Source organism: Lissotriton helveticus, chromosome 12 (assembly GCF_964261635.1).
Source record: "Lissotriton helveticus chromosome 12, aLisHel1.1, whole genome shotgun sequence".
In the NCBI taxonomy this organism is placed as follows: domain Eukaryota; kingdom Metazoa; phylum Chordata; class Amphibia; order Caudata; family Salamandridae; genus Lissotriton; species Lissotriton helveticus.
Genome location: NC_136073.1, coordinates 133,290,633 through 133,308,631, shown reverse-complemented (window position 1 = coordinate 133,308,631; position 17,999 = coordinate 133,290,633). Strand labels below are relative to the sequence as shown.

Here is a 17,999-nt window from a genome sequence, read left to right as displayed (position 1 = left end):
GCGAACTCTCGCGAGGTGTGCTGTGCAAGGTGGCAAGCCGCGAGTACGTATTCGCGGGCGACAAACTCCCGCGGGAACACGCAGCAAGATCTAAAATGGCGCGTCACTCGCAAAGAAAAACAACTCGGCAAACGCTAAAATGACGGAAAGTGAACGCCGTGCACCACGCCGCGCGCCGCAACCAAGCAAAAAATCCACCGCGAGCGGATTCACGGATTTTTGACAAATTCGCGAGAGTTCGCGGATTGCGAATTTGCCGAAAATCCGAAAAATCCGCGAGCGGAGCGGATTTTACGCCCATGCTTAGAATTTATAATTCTGAACACTCAGGGAACTCCTGTGATAGGCTGAATGTGTTCATTGCTTCCTCATTCCTTATACAAAGGCTTTGTCTCCTCAGTGGTTGATAGGCTGAAACTGTTTCCTGGCCGCCTGCTTGTGAACTGACAGGAGTCAAAGATCACACATACACTTGTGGGCCTGTGATGGGACACCAATGCAGGCAAACACACCTGGCGCAGATCTTCTATTCTGTCTAGTAGACCTGCATCTCCCCTGTACCTCCTCAAGCCATCTGTATGTGAAGCAAGAAAAAGTTAAGGAGCGGTCCATATACACTTTTATAGGGAGGATGCTGCCATGAGCTCCTCCCAGCTAATCACACAAACAGCAGTAAAGCAAGATAACTACACAGTTAGGGGGGACTGCATGGTTAGGTTTTTGAGGAATTATTGAAACTGACCTCAGTGACCCATGATCAGAGCTGTGGCTAATGACTCCGTGCCTAATTATGATGAAGCAAGCACCATGGCTTGTAGGGGCCCCACAACACGCTTTTCTTAGCTCATTGAATTAAAGTATAAACCTCTGCCATGTATGAGTGGTAAAGGCTTGTTAATTTGGTTGCTTTTCCAATTCACGTCTGACAATAAGATGAAGGAACATTGGGGCATCAGAAGCTTTGGAAAGTAGCCACCAACCTCAGAGAAAGAGAGAAAGAGGGAAAAGGCAGTATGAGGTGTGGAAAAAACAGCAGCAGGTACAAGGAGCTCAAATGAGATTAATGGCGCCTAAATAGAGCAAATAAAGGAACAGTTACAAATCTAAGAAAAGGAAAAGAAAGACTAGGAAAAAAACACGGAAAGAGCCTGTAGATAAAATTCTCTTCCTGTGACAGCAGGCTAAGAGAAATTACACAGGGAGCAGTTAAGCTTGTAACATGGGGAGAATAGAAAAGAAAATGCAGTTTTATGAAGTGTGTTTGCCTAATCCAGCAAGCACTTTTGTTTTATTTTTCTATTTGCTTCTTTTATTGGTAAAGTAAGTTTCAAGTGCATGAATGGTATGACTGAGAGAGCCAGGGTATAATAATTTGAAGTGTTTGCACCAGCGCTAATGTAGGACGAGAGTTATAGCAAAGATATGAAAGGGGTAGCGATAATAAATATGTAAACGGGCAATAGTGACACCAAAATAAGCCACCTATTTATAAAACTGACATGGAAGAAATTTTAAAGGTTAACTTCTGAAATTGTAGCCGATGTTAAAAAGTTTCTCGTTGTTGGCAGGATTCAAACCTTCACGGGGAGACCCCAATGGATTTCTAGTCCATCGCCTTAACCACTCGGCCACAACAACTGACTGTAAGTTTTGCGCAAATAATCTGTATGAAAGTTTTCAAGGTGTCCCACAGCAAATTCCTGGTATTCTGCAATGCACTTTTTTAAAATAATGTTTTTTTCAGCAGGCACATTCTCTCCTAAAAACAAAAATTGCATGAGTATATCTCTAGTTTGGAAAAGGATAGGCTTTCATGCATACTCTCATGTGGCACTCAAGCTTTTGGGACCCTATTGCACTCTGTTTTCGTGCTGCTTTTAGTCTATGGCCCATATTACAGAAGTCTACCATCTTTGAGTATTTGAGGCTCCTTTGTAAGTGCTTTATCTTTTTTACTTGAAGAGCTATATAATAAAGGGGTCAGGGAAAGATTGCATTTATGGAAGATAAAAGAAGGCACACTTGTCTCACCAAATGCCGTAGAGAAACCTGATGTTTTACTCATGTTATCCTTAGTTTGTTTTTGTTAGACCTTGCATTCTTAAGGTGGACTCAACCCTACCTTATTGCTTTTCAACTACGCATTTTGCTGTATCTTTTTGTAGGCCTTAGGACTCTGATCACTTTATCGCTACTAATCAGTGCTGAAGTGCACGTGCTTCTTCCCTAATCATGTGTGTAACTGGAGTATACCTGACTGACAGATTTAATTGACTTGAAAGCCCCTTGTAAAGTGGTATACCATATACCCAGGGACTGATTGTGCCGCCCAAAGAAGTAGCATTTCAAACCTGTCTCAAGCCTGCTACTGCAGTGCCTGTGCTGCAGTGTACTGCCACTTCGACTTGCCATTTAAAACTACTTGCCAAGCCTTAAACTCCAATTTTATTACATATAATTAACGAAAAGGTAGGCCCTAGGTAGTCCTAGGGGCATCATGCTATGTAAGTAAAAGGTAAGACATGTACTGTGGTAGTTTGCATGTCCTGGTAGTACCAAACAGTCTATTACATTTTTCACTACTGTGAGGTCTGCCCCTCTCATAGGTTAGCATTGGGTATTCCCTTATACTTTTTGGGGGGTAATTCCATATCAGAGAGGAGAAGCTTTATTTATTTATTGATAAATCCTATTTACTGGTGAGGTTGGATTTAACTTTACTATTTTATAAATGCCATTTTTAGAGAGTGAGCATTTCTCTGCACCTACTGCTCTATTTGCCTGAAAACCTGTCTCCAACTGACGTCTGGATTGGGCTGCTAGACAGCTACATTTGTGCATTCCTTCTAGACAGCCACAACACAGGTCACTCAACTGCAACTGCATTCATCTGAATTCTGATTGGCATGGGGAGAGCTCCGTTCCCCCCACCGCAAATAGGTTCAAGAACGATAAATTATGTCAGTAGGTACAATATAGCTACATCTTATAATCATGTGTGTTTAAATAATTTGTCGTTAGATCGTTTAAATATTTTAAAGGATCTGTTTTTAATAGACATTTTACAAAAACAACTGGTACATTTGGTAATTCTGTAAAAGAAAAACCCAACTGCCGTGACATTGCCAACCACAATGCCGTAACTCAGATTCGAACCAAGGTTGCTGCAGCCACAGCGCAGAGTACTAACCACTATACGATCACGGCGAGCAACTTGGGCTCAGTAACATACAGGGACATGGAGAATTTATAATTCGGAACAGTCAGGGAACTAATGTGATAGGCTGAATGTGTTCATTGCTTCCTCATTCCTTATACAAAGGCTTTGTCTCCTCAGTGGTTGATAGGCTGAAACTGTTTCCTGGCCGCCTGCTTGTGAACTGACAGGAGTCAAAGATCACACATACACTTGAGGGCCTGTGATGGGACACCAATGCAGAGAAACACACCTGGCGCAGATCTTCTATTCTGTCTAGTAGACCTGCATCTCCCCTGTACTTCCTCAAGCCATCTGTATGTGAAGCAAGAAAGAGTTAAGGAGCGGTCCATCTACACTTTTATAGGGAGGATGCTACCGTGAGCTCCTCCCAGCTAATCACACAAACAGCAGTAAAGCAAGATAACTACACAGTTAGGGGGGACTGCATGATTAGGTTTTTGAGGAATTATTGAAACTGACCTCAGTGACCCATGATCAGAGCTGTGGCTAATGACTGCGTGCCTAATTGTGATGAAGCAAGCAACATGGCTCGTAGGGGCCCCACAACACGCTTTTCTTAGCTCAATTAAAGTATAAACCTCTGCCATGTATGAGTGGTAAAGGCTTGTTAATTTGGTTGCTTTTCCAATTCACGTCTGACAACAAGATGAAGGAACATTGGGGCATCAGAAGCTTTGGAAAGTAGCCACCAACCTCAGAGAAAGAGAGAAAGAGGGAAAAGGCAGTATGAGGTGTGGAGAAAACAGCAGCAGGTACAAGGAGCTCAAATTAGATTAATGGCGCCTACATAGAGCACATAAAGGAACAGTTACAAATCTAAGAAAAGGGAATGAAAGACTAGGAAAAAAACACGGAAAGAGCCTGTAGATAAAATTCTCTTCCTGGGACAGCAGGCTAAGAGAAATTACACAGGGAGCAGTTAAGCTTGTAACACGGGGAGAATAGAAAAGAAAATGCAGTTTTATGAAGTGTGTTTGCCTAATCCAGCAAGCACTTTTGTGTTATTTTTCTATTTGCTTCTTTTATTGGTAAAGTAAGTTTCAAGTGCATGAATGGTATGACTGAGAGAGCCAGGGTATAATAATTTGAAGTGTTTGCACCAGCGCTAATGTAGGAGGAGAGTTATAGCAAAGATATGAAAGGGGTAGCGATAATAAATATGTGAAAGGGCAATAGTGACACCAAAATAAGCCACCTATTTATAAAACTGACATGGAAGAAATTCTAAAGGTTAACTTCTGAAATTGTAGCCGATGTTAAAAAGTTTCTCGTTGTTGGCAGGATTCGAACCTGTGCGGGGGGACCCCAATGGATTTCTAGTCCATCGCCTTAACCACTTGGCCACAACAACTAACTATAAGTTTTGTGCAAATAATCTGTATGAAAGTTTTCAAGGTGTCTCACAGCAAATTCCTGATATTCTGCAATGCACTTTTTAAAAATAATGTTTTTTTTCAGCAGGCACATTCTCTCCTAAAAACAAAAATAAGGCTACATCTTATAATCATGTGTGTTTAAATAATTTGTCGTTAGATCGTTTAAATATTTTAAAGGATCTGTTTTTATAGACATTTTACAAAAACAACTGGTACATTTGGTAATTCTGTAAAAGAAAAACCCAACTGCCGTGACATTGCCAACCACAATTCGTGACTCGGATTCGAACCGAGGTTGCTGCAGCCACAACGCAGAGTACTAACCACTATACGATCACGGCGAGCTACTTGGGCTCAATAACATACAGTGACATGGAGAATTTATAATTCAAAACACTCAGGGAACTCCTGTGATAGGCTGAATGTGTTCATTGCTTCCTTATTCCTTATACAAAGGCTTTGTCTCCTCAGTGGTTGATAGGCTGAATCCGTTTCCTGGCCGCCTGCTTGTGAACTGCCAGAAGTCAAAGATCACACATACACTTGTGGGCCTGTGATGGGACACCAATGCAGAGAAACACACCTGGCGCAGATCTTCTATTCTGTCTATTAGACCTGCATCTCCCCTGTACCTCCTCAAGCCATCTGTATGTGAAGCAAGAAAAAGTTAAGGAGCGGTCCATCTACACTTTTATAGGGAGGATGCTGCCGTGAGCTCCTCTCAGCTAATCACACAAACAGCAGTAAAGCAAGATAACTACACAGTTAGGGGGGACTGCATGGTTAGGTTTTTTGAGGAATTATTGAAACTGACCTCAGTGACCCATGATCAGAGCTGTGGCTAATGACTGCGTGCCCAATTATGATGAAGCAAGCACCATGGCTCGTAGGGGCCCCACAACATGCTTTTCTTAGCTCATTGAATTAAAGTATAAACTTCTGCCATGTATGAGTGATAAAGGCTTGTTAATTTGGTTGCTTTTCCAATTCACGTCTGACAACAAGATGAAGGAACATTGGGGCATCAGAAGCTTTGGACAGTAGCCACCAACCTCAGAGAAAGAGAGAAAGAGGGAAAAGGCAGTATGAGGTGTGGAGAAAACAGCAGCAGGTACACGGAGCTCAAATGAGATTAATGGCGCCTAAATAGAGCACATTAAGGAACAGTTACAAATCTAAGAAAAGGGAAAGAAAGACTAGGAAAAAAACACGGAAAGAGCCTGTAGATAGAATTCTCTTCCTGGGACAGCAGGCTAAGAGAAATTACACAGGGGGCAGTTAAGCTTGTAACACTGGGAGAATAGAAAAGAAAATGCAGTTTTATGAAGTGTGTTTGCCTAATCCAGCAAGCACTTTTGTTTTATTTTTCTATTTGCTTCTTTTATTGGTAAAGTAAGTTTCAAGTGCATGAATGGTATGACTGAGAGAGCCAGGGTATAATAATTTGAAGTGTTTGCACCAGCGCTAATGTAGGACGAGAGTTATAGCAAAGATATGAAAGGGGTAGCGATAATAAATATGTAAAAGGGCAATAGTGACACCAAAATAAGCCACCTATTTATAAAACTGACAAGAAGAAATTCTAAATGTTAACTTCTGAAATTGTAGCCGATGTTAAAAAGTTTCTCGCTGTTGGCTGGATTCGAAGCTGCGCGGGGAGACCCCAATGGATTTCTAGTCCATCGCCTTAACCACTCAGCCACAACAACTCACTGTAAGTTTTGTGCAAATAATCTGTATGAAAGTATTCAAGGTGTCCCACAGCAAATTCCTGGTATTCTGCAATGCACTTTTTTAAAATAATGTTTTTTTCAGCAGGCACATTCTCTCCTAAAAACAAAAATTGCATGAGTATATCTCTAGTTTGGAAAAGGATAGGCTTTCAAGCATACTTTCATGTGGCACTCAAGTTTTTGGGACCCTATTGCACTCTGTTTTCGTGCTGCTTTTAGTCTATGGCTCATATTACAGAAGTCTACCATCTTTGAGTATTTGAGGCTCCTTTGTAAGAGCTTTATCTTTTTTACTTGAAGAGCTATATAATAAAGGGGTCAGGGAAAGATTGCATTTATGGAAGATAAAAGAAGGCATACTTGTCTCACCAAATGCCGTAGAGAAACCTGATGTTTTACTCATGTTATCTTTAGTTTGTTTTTGTTAGAACTTGCATTTTTAAGGTGGCCTCAACCCTACCTTATTGCTTTTCACCTACGCATTTTGCTGTATATATTTTTGTTGGCCTTAGGACTCTGATCACTTTATCGCTACTAATCAGTGCTGAAGTGCACGTGCTTCTTCCCTAATCATGTGTGTAATTGGAGTATACCTGACTGACAGATTTAATTTACTTGAAAGCCCCTTGTAAAGTGGTATACCATATACCCAGGGACTGATTGTGCCGCCCAAAGAAGTAGCATTTCAAACCTGTCTCAAGCCTGCTACTGCAGTGCCTGTGCTGCAGTGTACTACCACTTCGACTTGCCATTTAAAACTTCTTGCCAAGCCTTAAACTCCAATTTTATTACATATAATTAACCAAAAGGTAGGCCCTAGGTAGTCCTAGGGGCATCATGCTATGTAAGTAAAAGGTAAGACATGTACTGTGGTAGTTTGCATGTCCTGGTAGTACCAAACAGTCTATTACATTTTTCACTACTGTGAGGTCTGCCCCTCTCATAGGTTAGCATTGGGTATTGCCTTATACTTTTTGGGGGTAATTCCATATCAGAGAGGAGAAGCTTTATTTATTTATTGATAAATCCTATTTACTGGTGAGGTTGGATTTAACTTTACTATTTTATAAATGCCATTTTTAGAGAGTGAGCATTTCTCTGCACTTACTGCTCTATTTGCCTGAAAACCTGTCTCCAATTGACGTCTGGATTGGGCTGCGAGACAGCTACATTTGTGCATTCCCTCTAGAGAGCCACAACACAGGTCACTCAACTGCAACTGCATTCATCTGCATTCTGATTGGCATGGGGGAGAGCTCCATTCCCCCCACCGCAAATAGGTTCAAGAACGATAATTTATGTCAGTAGGTACAATATAGCTACATCTTATAATCATGTGTGTTTAAATAATTTGTCGTTAGATCGTTTAAATATTTTAAAGGATCTGTTTTTAATAGACATTTTACAAAAACAACTGGTACATTTGGTAATTCTGTAAAAGAAAAAACCAACTCCCGTGACATTGCCAGCGACAATGCCGTGACTCAGATTCGAACCGAGGTTGCTGCAGCCACAACGCAGAGTACTAACCACTATACGATCACGGCGAGCTACTTGGGCTCAATAACATACAGTGATATGGAGAATTTATAATTCTGAACACTCAGGGAACTCCTGTGATAGGCTGAATGTGTTCATTGCTTCGTCCTTCCTTATACAAAGGCTTTGTCTCCTCAGTGGTTGATAGGCTGAAACTGTTTCCTGGCCGCCTGCTTGTGAACTGACAGGAGTCAAAGATCACACATACACTTGTGGGCCTGTGATGGGACACCAATGCAGGCAAACACACCTGGCGCAGATCTTCTATTCTGTCTAGTAGACCTGCATCTCCCCTGTCCCTCCTCAAGCCATCTGTATGTGAAGCAAGAAAAAGTTAAGGAGCTGTCCATCTAAACTTTTATAGGGAGGATGCTGCCATGAGCTCCTCCCAGCTAATCACACAAACAGCAGTAAAGCAAGATAACTACACAGTTAGGGGGGACTGCATGGTTAGGTTTTTGAGGAAATATTGAAACTGACCTCAGTGACCCATGATCAGAGCTGTGGCTAATGACTGCGTGCCTAATTATGATGAAGCAAGCACCATGGCTCGTAGGGGCCCCACAACACGCTTTTCTTAGCTCATTGAATTAAAGTATAAACCTCTGCCATGTATGAGTGGTAAAGGCTTGTTAATTTGGTTGCTTTTCCAATTCACGTCTGACAATAAGATGAAGGAACATTGGGGCATCAGAGGCTTTGGAAAGTAGCCACCAACCTCAGAGAAAGAGAGAAAGAGGGAAAAGGCAGTATGAGGTGTGGAGAAAACAGCAGCAGGTACAAGGAGCTCAAATGAGATTAATGGCGCCTAAATAGAGCACATAAAGGAACAGTTACAAATCTAAGAAAAGGAAAAGAAAGACTAGGAAAAAAACACGGAAAGAGCCTGTAGATAAAATTCTCTTCCTGTGACAGCAGGCTAAGAGAAATTACACAGGGAGCAGTTAAGCTTGTAACACGGGGAGAATAGAAAAGAAAATGCAGTTTTATGAAGTGTGTTTGCCTAATCCAGCAAGCACTTTTGTTTTATTTTTCTATTTGCTTCTTTTATTGGTAAAGTAAGTTTCAAGTGCATGAATGGTATGACTGAGAGAGCCAGGGTATAATAATTTGAAGTGTTTGCACCAGCGCTAATGTAGGACGAGAGTTATAGCAAAGATATGAAAGGGGCAGCGATAATAAATATGTAAACGGGCAATAGTGACACCAAAATAAGCCACCTATTTATAAAACTGACATGGAAGAAATTCTAAAGGTTAACTTCTGAAATTGTAGCCGATGTTAAAAAGTTTCTCGTTGTTGGCAGGATTCAAACCTGCGCGGGGAGACCCCAATGGCTTTCTAGTCCATCGCCTTAACCACTCGGACACAACAACTGACTGTAAGATTTGTGCAAATAATCTGTATGAAAGTTTTTAAGGTGTCCCACAGCAAATTCCTGGTATTCTGCAATGCACTTTTTTAAAATAATGTTTTTTTCAGCAGGCACATTCTCTCCTAAAAACAAAAATTGCATGAGTATATCTCTAGTTTGGAAAAGGATAGGCTTTCATGCATACTCTCATGTGGCACTCAAGCTTTTGGGACCCTATTGCACTCTGTTTTCGTGCTGCTTTTAGTCTATGGCCCATATTACAGAAGTCTACCATCTTTGAGTATTGAGGCTCCTTTGTAAGTGCTTTATCTTTTTTACTTGAAGAGCTATATAATAAAGGGGTCAGGGAAAGATTGCATTTATGGAAGATAAAAGAAGGCACACTTGTCTCACCAAATGCCGTAGAGAAACCTGATGTTTTACTCATGTTATCCTTAGTTTGTTTTTGTTAGACCTTGCATTCTTAAGGAGGCCTCAACCCTACCTTATTGCTTTTCACCTACGCATTTTGCTGTATCTTTTTGTTGGCCTTAGGACTCTGATCACTTTATTGCTACTAATCAGTGCTGAAGTGAACGTGCTTCTTCCCTAATCATGTGTGTAATTGGAGTATACCTGACTGACAGATTTCATTGACTTGAAAGCCCCTTGTAAAGTGGAATACCATATACCCAGGAACTGATTGTGCCGCCCAAAAAAGTATCATTTCAAACCTGTCTCAAGCCTGCTACTGCAGTGCCTGTGCTGCAGTGTACTGCCACTTCGACTTGCCATTTAAAACTACTTGCCAAGCCTTAAACTCCAATTTTATTACATATAATTAACCAAAAGGTAGGCCCTAGGTAGTCCTAGGGGCATCATGCTATGTAAGTAAAAGGTAAGACATGTACTGTGGTAGTTTGCATGTCCTGGTAGTACAAAACAGTCTATTACATTTTTCACTACTGTGAGGTCTGCCCCTCTCGTAGGTTAGCATTGGGTATTCCCTTATACTTTTTGGGGGGTAATTCCATATCAGAGAGGAGAAGCTTTATTTATTTATTGATAAATCCTATTTACTGGTGAGGTTGGATTTAACTTTACTACTTTATAAATGCCATTTTTAGAGAGTGAGCATTTCTCTGCACTTACTGCTCTATTTGCCTGAAAACCTGTCTCCAATTGACGTCTGGATTGGGCTGCAAGACAGCTACATTTGTGCATTCCCTCTAGACAGCCACAATACAGGTCACTCAACTGCAACTGCATTCATCTGCATTCTGATTGGCATGGGGGAGAGCTCCATTCCCCCACCGCAAATAGGTTCAAGAACGATAATTTATGTCAGTAGGTACAATATAGCTACATCTTATAATCATGTGTGTTAAAATAATTTGTCGTTAGATCGTTTAAATATTTTAAAGGATCTGTTTTTAATAGACATTTTACAAAAACAACTGGTACATTTTGTAATTCTGTAAAAGAAAAACCCAACTGCCGTGACATTGCCAACCACAATGCCGTGACTCGGATTCGAACCGAGGTTGCTGCGGCCACAACGCAGAGTACTAACCACTATACGATCACGGCGAGCTACTTGGGCTCAATGATATACAGTGACATGGAGAATTTATAATTCGGTACACTCAGGGAACTCCTGTGATAGGCTGAATGTGTTAATTGCTTCCTCATTCCTTAAACAAAGGCATAGTATCCTCAGAGGTTGATAGGCTGAAACTGTTTCCTGGCCGCCTGCTTGTGAACTGCCAGGAGTCAAAGATCACACATACACTTGTGGGCCTGTGATGGGATACCAATGCAGAGAAACACACCTGGCGCAGATCTTCTATACTGTCTAGTAGACCTGCATCTCCCCTGTACCTCCTCAAGCCATCTGTATGTGAAGCAAGAAAGAGTTAAGGAGCGGTCCATCTACACTTTTATAGGGAGGATGCTGCCATGAGCTCCTCCCAGCTAATCACACAAACAGCAGTAAAGCAAGATAACTACACAGTTAGGGGGACTGCATGGTTAGGTTTTTGAGGAATTATTGAAACTGACCTCAGTGACCCATGATCAGAGCTGTGGCTAATGACTGCATGCCTAATTATGATGAAGCAAGCACCATGGCTCGTAGGGGCCCCACAACACGCTTTTGTTAGCTCAATTAAAGTATAAACCTCTGCCATATATGAGTGGTAAAGGCTTGTTAATTTGGTTGCTTTTCCAATTCACGTCTGACAACAAGATGAAGGAACATTGGGGCATCAGAAGCTTTGGAAAGTAGCCACCAACCTCAGAGAAAGAGAGAAAGAGGGAAAAGGCAGTATGAGGTGTGGAGAAAACAGCAGCAGGTACAAGGAGCTCAAATGAGATTAATGGCGCCTAAATAGAGCACGTAAAGGAACAGTTACAAATCTAAGAAAAAGGAAAGAAAGACTAGGAAAAAAACACGGAAAGAGCCTGTAGATAAAATTCTCTTCCTGGGACAGCAGGCTAAGAGAAATTACACAGGGAGCAGTTAAGCTTGTAACACGGGGAGAATAGAAAAGAAAATGCAGTTTTATGAAGTGTGTTGCCTAATCCAGCAAGCACTTTTGTTTTATTTTTCTATTTGCTTCTTTTATTGGTAAAGTAAGTTTCAAGTGCATGAATGGTATGACTGAGAGAGCCAGGGTATAATAATTTGAAGTGTTTGCACCAGCGCTAATGTAGGACGAGAGTTATAGCAAAGATATGAAAGGGGTAGCGATAATAAATATGTGAAAGGGCAATAGTGACACCAAAATAAGCCACCTATTTATAAAACTGACATGGAAGAAATTCTAAAGGTTAGCTTCTGAAATTGTAGCCGATGTTAAAAAGTTTCTCGTTGTTGGCAGGATTCGAACCTGCGCGGGGAGACCCCAATGGATTTCTAGTCCATCGCCTTAACCACTCGGCCACAACAACTGACTGTAAGTTTTGTGCAAATAATCTGCATGAAAGTTTTCAAGGTGTGCCACAGCAAATTCCTGATATCCTGCAATGCACTTTTTTAAAAATAATGTTTTTTTCAGCAGGCACATTCTCTCCTAAAAACAAAAATAAGGCTACATCTTATAATCATGTGTGTTTAAATAATTTGTCGTTAGATCGTTTAAATATTTTAAAGGATCTGTTTTTAATAGACATTTTACAAAAACAACTGGTACATTTGGTAATTCTGTAAAAGAAAAACCCAACTGCCGTGACATTGCCAACCACAATGCCGTGACTCGGATTCGAACCGAGGTTGCTGCGACCACAACGCAGAGTACTAACCACTATACGATCACGGCAAGCTACTTGGGCTCAATAACATACAGTGACATGGAGAATTTATAATTCGGAACACTCAGGGAACTCCTGTGATAGGCTGAATGTGTTCATTGCTTCCTCATTGCTTATACAAAGGCTTTGTCTCCTCAGTGGTTGATAGGCTGAAACCATTTCCTGGCCGCCTGCTTGTGAACTGCTAGAAGTCAAAGATCACACATACACTTGTGGGCCTGTGATGGGACACCAATGCAGAGAAACACACCTGGCGCAGATCTTCTATTCTGTCTATTAGACCTGCATCTCCCCTGTACCTCCTCAAGCCATCTGTATGTGAAGCAAGAAAAAGTTAAGGAGCGGTCCATCTATACTTTTATAGGGAGGATGCTGCCGTGAGCTCCTCCCAGCTAATCACACAAACAGCAGTAAAGCAAGATAACTATACAGTTAGGGGGGACTGCATGGTTAGGTTTTTGAGGAATTATTTTAACTGACCTCAGTGACCCATGATCAGAGCTGTGGCTAATGACTGCGTGCCTAATTATGATGAAGCAAGCACCATGGCTCGTAGGGGCCCCACAACACGCTTTTCTTAGCTCATTGAATTAAAGTATAAACCTCTGCCATGTATGAGTGTTAAAGGCTTGTTAATTTGGTTGCTTTTCCAATTCACGTCTGACAACAAGATGAAGGAACATTGGGGCATCAGAAGCTTTGGAAAGTAGCCACCAACCTCAGAGAAAGAGAGAAAGAGGGAAAAGGCAGTATGAGGTGTGGAGAAAACAGCAGCAGGTACAAGGAGCTCAAATGAGATTAATGGCGCCTAAATAGAGCACATAAAGGAACAGTTACAAATCTAAGAAAAGGGAAAGAAAGACTAGGAAAAAAACACGGAAAGAGCCTGTAGATAAAATTCTCTTCCTGGGACAGCAGGCTAAGAGAAATTACACAGGGAGCAGTTAAGCTTGTAACACGGGGAGAATAGAAAAGAAAATGCAGTTTTATGAAGTGTGTTTGCCTAATCCAGCAAGCACTTTTTTTTATTTTTCTATTTGCTTCTTTTATTGGTAAAGTAAGTTTCAAGTGCATGAATGGTATGACTGAGAGAGCCAGGGTATAATAATTTGAAGTGTTTGCACCAGCGCTAATGTAGGACGAGAGTTATAGCAAAGATATGAAAGGGGTAGCGATAATAAATATGTGAAAGGGCAATAGTGACACCAAAATAAGCCACCTATTTATAAAGCTGACATGGAAGAAATTCTAAAGGTTAACTTCTGAAATTGTAGCCGATGTTAAAAAGTTTCTCGTTGTTGGCAGGATTCGAACCTGCGCGGGGAGACCCGAATGGATTTCTTGTCCATCGCCTTAACCACTCGGCCACAACAACTGACTGTAAGTTTTGTGCAAATAATCTGTATCGAAGTTTTCAAGGTGTCCCACAGCAAATTCCTGGTATTCTGCAATGCACTTTTTTAAAATAATGTATTTTTCAGCAGGCACATTCTCTCCTAAAAACAAAAATTGCATGAGTATATCTCTAGTTTGGAAAAGGATAGGCTTTCATGCATACTCTCATGTGGCACTCAAGTTTTTGGGACCCTATTGCACTCTGTTTTCGTGCTGCTTTTAGTCTATGGCCCATATTACAGAAGTCTACCATCTTTGAGTATTTGAGGCTCCTTTGTAAGTGCTTTATCTTTTTTACTTGAAGAGCTATATAATAAAGGGGTCAGGGAAAGATTGCATTTATGGAAGATAAAAGAAGGCACACTTGTCTCACCAAATGCCGTAGAGCAACCTGATGTTTTAACTCATGTTATCCTTAGTTTGTTTTTGTTAGACCTTGCATTCTTAAGGTGGCCTCAACCCTACCTTATTGCTTTTCACCTACGCATTTTGCTGTATCTTTTTGTTGGCCTTAGGACTCTGATCACTTTATTGCTACTAATCAGTGCTGAAGTGAACGTGCTTCTTCCCTAATCATGTGTGTAATTGGAGTATACCTGACTGACAGATTTCATTGACTTGAAAGCCCCTTGTAAAGTGGTATACCATATACCCAGGAACTGATTGTGCCGCCCAAAGAAGTAGCATTTCAAACCTGTCTCAAGCCTGCTACTGCAGTGCCTGTGCTGCAGTGTACTGCCACTTCGACTTGCCATTTAAAACTACTTGCCAAGCCTTAAACTCCAATTTTATTACATATAATTAACCAAAAGGTAGGCCCTAGGTAGTCCTAGGGGCATCATGCTATGTAAGTAAAAGGTAAGACATGTACTGTGGTAGTTTGCATGTCCTGGTAGTACAAAACAGTCTATTACATTTTTCACTACTGTGAGGTCTGCCCCTCTCGTAGGTTAGCATTTGGTATTCCCTTATACTTTTTGGGGGGTAATTCCATATCAGAGAGGAGAAGCTTTATTTATTTATTGATAAATCCTATTTACTGGTGAGGTTGGATTTAACTTTACTACTTTATAAATGCCATTTTTAGAGAGTGAGCATTTCTCTGCACTTACTGCTCTATTTGCCTGAAAACCTGTCTCCAATTGACGTCTGGATTGGGCTGCGAGACAGCTACATTTGTGCATTCCCTCTAGACAGCCACAATACAGGTCACTCAACTGCAACTGCATTCATCTGCATTCTGATTGGCATGGGGGAGAGCTCCATTCCCCCACCGCAAATAGGTTCAAGAACGATAATTTATGTCAGTAGGTACAATATAGCTACATCTTATAATCATGTGTGTTAAAATAATTTGTCGTTAGAGCGTTTAAATATTTTAAAGGATCTGTTTTTAATAGACATTTTACAAAAACAACTGGTACATTTGGTAATTCTGTAAAAGAAAAACCCAACTGCCGTGACATTGCCAACCACAATGCTGTGACTCGGATTCGAACCGAGGTTGCTGCGGCCACAACGCAGAGTACTAACCACTATACGATCACGGCGAGCTACTTGGGCTCAATAACATACAGTGACATGGAGAATTTATAATTCGAAACACTCAGGGAACTCCTGTGATAGGCTGAATGTGTTCATTGCTTCCTCATTCCTTATACAAAGGCTTTGTCTCCTCAGTGGTTGATAGGCTGAAACCGTTTCCTGGCCGCCTGCTTGTGAACTGCCAGAAGTCAAAGATCACACATACACTTGTGGGCCTGTGATGGGACACCAATGCAGAGAAACACACCTGGCGCAGATCTTCTATTCTGTCTATTAGACCTGCATCTCCCCTGTACCTCCTCAAGCCATCTGTATGTGAAGCAAGAAAAAGTTAAGGAGCGGTCCATCTACACTTTTATAGGGAGGATGCTGCCGTGAGCTCCTCCCAGCTAATCACACAAACAGCAGTAAAGCAAGATAACTACACAGTTAGGGGGGACTGCATGGATAGGTTTTTGAGGAATTATTGAAACTGACCTCAGTGACCCATGATCAGAGCTGTGGCTAATGACTGCGTGCCCAATTATGATGAAGCAAGCACCATGGCTCGTAGGGGCCCCACAACACGCTTTTCTTAGCTCATTGAATTAAAGTATAAACCTCTGCCATGTATGAGTGGTAAAGGCTTGTTAATTTGGTTGCTTTTCCAATTCACGTCTGACAACAAGATGAAGGAACATTGGGGCATCAGAAGCTTTGGAAAGTAGCCACCAACCTCAGAGAAAGAGAGAAAGAGGGAAAAGGCAGTGTGAGGTGTGGAGAAAACAGCAGCAGGTACAAGGAGCTCAAATGAGATTAATGGCGCCTAAATAGAGCACGTAAAGGAACAGTTACAAATCTAAGAAAAGGGAAAGAAAGACTAGGAAAAAAACACGGAAAGAGCCTGTAGATAAAATTCTCTTCCTGGGACAGCAGGCTAAGAGAAATTACACAGGGAGCAGTTAAGCTTGTAACACGGGGAGAATAGAAAGGAAAATGCAGTTTTATGAAGTGTGTTTGCCTTATCCAGCAAGCACTTTTGTTTTATTTTTCTATTTGCTTCTTTTATTGGTAAAGTAAGTTTCAAGTGCATGAATGGTATGACTGAGAGAGCCAGGGTATAATAATTTGAAGTGTTTGCACCAGCGCTAATGTAGGACGAGAGTTATAGCAAAGATATGAAAGGGGTAGCGATAATAAATATGTGAAAGGGCAATAGTGACACCAAAATAAGCCACCTATTTATAAAACTGACATGGAAGAAATTCTAAAGGTTAACTTCTGAAATTGTAGCCGATGTTAAAACGTTTGTCGTTGTTGGCAGGATTCGAACCTGCGCGGGGAGACCCAAATGGATTTCTAGTCCATCGCCTTAACCACTCGGCCACAACAACTGACTGTAAGTTTTGTGCAAATAATCTGCATGAAAGTTTTCAAGGTGTGCCACAGCAAATTCCTGATATCCTGCAATGCACTTTTTAAAAATAATGTTTTTTTCAGCAGGCACATTCTCTCCTAAAAACAAAAATAAGGCTACATCTTATAATCATGTGTGTTTAAATAATTTGTCGTTAGATCGTTTAAATATTTTAAAGGATCTGTTTTTAATAGACATTTTACAAAAACAACTGGTACATTTGGTAATTCTGTAAAAGAAAAACCAAAACTGCCGTGACATTGCCAACCACAATACCGTGACTCGGATTCGAACCGAGGTTGCTGCAGCCACAACACAGAGTACTAACCACTATACGATCACGGCGAGCTACTTGGGCTCAATAACATACAGTGACATGGAGAATTTATAATTCGAAACACTCAGGGAACTCCAGTGATAGGCTGAATGTGTTCATTGCTTCCTCATTCCTTATACAAAGGCTTTGTCTCCTCAGTGGTTGATAGGCTGAAACCGTTTCCTGGTTGCCTGCTTGTGAACTGCCAGAAGTCAAAGATCACACATACACTTGTTGGCCTGTGATGGGACACCAATGCAGAGAAACACACCTGGCGCAGATCTTCTATTCTGTCTATTAGACCTGCATCTCCCCTGTACCTCCTCAAGCCATCTGTATGTGAAGCAAGAAAAAGTTAAGGAGCGGTCCATCTACACTTTTATAGGGAGGATGCTGCCGTGAGCTCCTCCCAGCTAATCACACAAACAGCAGTAAAGCAAGATAACTACACAGTTAGGGGGGACTGCATGGTTAGGTTTTTGAGGAATTATTGAAACTGACCTCAGTGACCCATGATCAGAGCTGTGGCTAATGACTGCGCGCCCAATTATGATGAAGCAAGCACCATGGCTCGTAGGGGCCCCACAACACGCTTTTCTTAGCTCATTGAATTAAAGTATGAACCTCTGCCATGTATGAGTGGTAAAGGCTTGTTAATTTGGTTGCTTTTCCAATTCACGTCTGACAACAAGATGAAGGAACATTGGGGCATCAGAAGCTTTGGAAAGTAGCCACCAACCTCAGAGAAAGAGAGAAAGAGGGAAAAGGCAGTATGAGGTGTGGAGAAAACAGCAGCAGGTACAAGGAGCTCAA

The 17,999-nt window shown here is 41.3% G+C and overlaps 8 non-coding genes across 8 annotated transcripts; all 8 read right to left on the bottom strand.

Annotated features, from left to right (window-relative positions):
• Positions 1-1,556: 1,556 nt before the first annotated feature.
• Positions 1,557-1,638, bottom strand: TRNAS-AGA (transfer RNA serine (anticodon AGA)). The gene has a single exon. It is a non-coding gene; the product is annotated as a tRNA-Ser (tRNA).
• A 2,851-nt stretch (positions 1,639-4,489) lies between these two features.
• On the bottom strand, positions 4,490-4,571 carry TRNAS-AGA (transfer RNA serine (anticodon AGA)). The gene has a single exon. It is a non-coding gene; the product is annotated as a tRNA-Ser (tRNA).
• A 4,591-nt stretch (positions 4,572-9,162) lies between these two features.
• On the bottom strand, positions 9,163-9,244 carry TRNAS-AGA (transfer RNA serine (anticodon AGA)). Its single transcript has one exon. It is a non-coding gene; the product is annotated as a tRNA-Ser (tRNA).
• Positions 9,245-10,740: 1,496 nt separating this feature from the next.
• On the bottom strand, positions 10,741-10,812 carry TRNAH-GUG (transfer RNA histidin (anticodon GUG)). Its single transcript has one exon. It is a non-coding gene; the product is annotated as a tRNA-His (tRNA).
• A 1,280-nt stretch (positions 10,813-12,092) lies between these two features.
• TRNAS-AGA (transfer RNA serine (anticodon AGA)) lies at positions 12,093-12,174 on the bottom strand. The gene has a single exon. It is a non-coding gene; the product is annotated as a tRNA-Ser (tRNA).
• A 296-nt stretch (positions 12,175-12,470) lies between these two features.
• On the bottom strand, positions 12,471-12,542 carry TRNAH-GUG (transfer RNA histidin (anticodon GUG)). The gene has a single exon. It is a non-coding gene; the product is annotated as a tRNA-His (tRNA).
• A 1,285-nt stretch (positions 12,543-13,827) lies between these two features.
• TRNAS-AGA (transfer RNA serine (anticodon AGA)) lies at positions 13,828-13,909 on the bottom strand. The gene has a single exon. It is a non-coding gene; the product is annotated as a tRNA-Ser (tRNA).
• A 2,856-nt stretch (positions 13,910-16,765) lies between these two features.
• On the bottom strand, positions 16,766-16,847 carry TRNAS-AGA (transfer RNA serine (anticodon AGA)). Its single transcript has one exon. It is a non-coding gene; the product is annotated as a tRNA-Ser (tRNA).
• Positions 16,848-17,999: the final 1,152 nt, after the last annotated feature.